The sequence below is a fragment of the Phodopus roborovskii genome, unplaced genomic scaffold (assembly GCF_943737965.1).
Source record: "Phodopus roborovskii unplaced genomic scaffold, PHOROB, whole genome shotgun sequence".
Lineage (NCBI taxonomy): Eukaryota > Metazoa > Chordata > Mammalia > Rodentia > Cricetidae > Phodopus > Phodopus roborovskii.
The window spans coordinates 12,173,034-12,174,831 of NW_026126485.1; the positions used below are offsets into that span (position 1 = coordinate 12,173,034).

Here is a 1,798-nt window from a genome sequence, read left to right on the forward strand (position 1 = left end):
GGACTTAGATGCATCCAGAGATGGTTACCTGAAGAGAGAAGTTGCACCCTGAATGTGAACAGCATTATCACATAGGTTGGGGTCCTGGGCAGAATAGAAAGCAGAAAGGGAACTGAGCCCCAGCATTGACCTCTCTTTGCTTCCTGACCACACATGACATATGAGCAGCTGCTTTAAATTCCCATGGCCATGCCTTCCCCATCATTGTGTACTGTGCACTCAAACCATGAGCCAAAATAAACCTGCCCTTCTGTAAGTTGGAATAGTCAGGATTTTGTCTGGTTAATGAGGAGAGTAACTAGAATACTGACCATTTCATCATGAATAGATCTGAAGTTTAGCAAATTTCTTTCCCTGAATTTTATCAAATACTTTCCCAGGATTAAGAGAAAGGGTCACAGAAGGCTCCTTTCTGAATTTAAGGCACCATGTTTTGTTTGCCATCTTTTTAATATCCCAGTAGACTTAATCAGACGACAGGTTGCTTAGGATCTTTTATGTTCCAATAAGAAATTAATAATCATGCCGAGGATAGGTCATCAGTAGTAGTAGGGGTAATAATTCATCATCACTGTAGAAAGAGGTTAATGGTTATGAAAGAGACACACTCAAAAGTTGAAAATAGTTTCCATTGTTCAGATGTGTGAGCTCCCCACTCCCAACCCAAGAACGTCTGCTGTCTGTAGCAGCTATTTAACCAGTGGTGTGCACAGCAGAGGAGGCCTTGCCACCTTTGAGGGGGGGGGCTATGATATGCTCCTGCCAGAGTGAATTAGGAACTTTCACAGCCCTAAGAGCACTCCAGATACCTGGGGTCCCCTGGTCTTTGGGGGAATCAACTCCCTGTATCTACTTATGCTCTTGTTTCCTGAACTTCATTATTGGTACAATTCTAAGGAAAACACAATGGTAAATCCAAGGCCAAGATTACTTCAAGTGGGTGGTGCATATGTGTGTCTCTTCATTCACAAGGATATGTGTGTCTCCTCATTCACAAGCTTTTATTCAGGTATGAGATGAGGTCATTCAGATACTGATGGTGATTCTTGTAGATAATCTGAAAACAAAACTCAAATGTCCTGTGATTCCCCCCCCAATCCATATTGAAAGCCACAAGTCAACATTTTGTTTTTTCTTCAGATGGTCTCCACCTTATATTTGAGACAGGGACTCTCACCAAATCTAGAATTCATTGATTTGGCTAGGTTGGCCAGCCAACAGTTTCAAGCAATACAAGTTTCTGCCTCTCCCTGGTGGGATCAAACCTAATGTTTTACTGTGGGTACTGGGAATCAGAACTCAAGCCCTCAGGCTTTGTAGCAATGGCTTCACTGACTGAGCCATCTTCCCCACCCATGACCCTATTTTAAGACGATTTGTATTACTGTCTAACATACACACACCTAAAATGAGACTGTGTTAATTTCTGCTTAATACCACTACACATACATTGCTTTGTGTTATCTTTCTGCTAGTTTATGTGCTTCTTTTTTCCAAAGATTTCAGTAATTCGTGTAATAAAACTGGAAGTTTGAAAAATCAAAATGACAAATTAAATGTGAATAATGAGTCCAAGGTTTTTGTATGTTCTAAGGATGTAAAGATATTCAAGCCACAGGAAGGGAAAGTTTAGAGACTGAGTCTTATTGGTCTTGTTTACCTCCGTAGACTTGACCTGGCTTAGTAGAATAGGGACCCTATAAATATTTGTTCAATAAATGAAGGGAGACTTGCCAGAAATTAATGATGCATCTTTTATGAGTAGCATGGCTGAATCATACAGACTAGATTTTCCTGT

General features: G+C 40.6%; 1 non-coding gene across 1 annotated transcript; it reads left to right on the forward strand.

Moving 5' to 3' along the window:
- The first annotated feature begins 651 nt into the window (after positions 1–651).
- On the forward strand, positions 652–790 carry LOC127229961 (small nucleolar RNA SNORA68). Its single transcript, XR_007835150.1, has one exon. It is a non-coding gene; the product is annotated as a small nucleolar RNA SNORA68 (small nucleolar RNA).
- Positions 791–1,798: the final 1,008 nt, after the last annotated feature.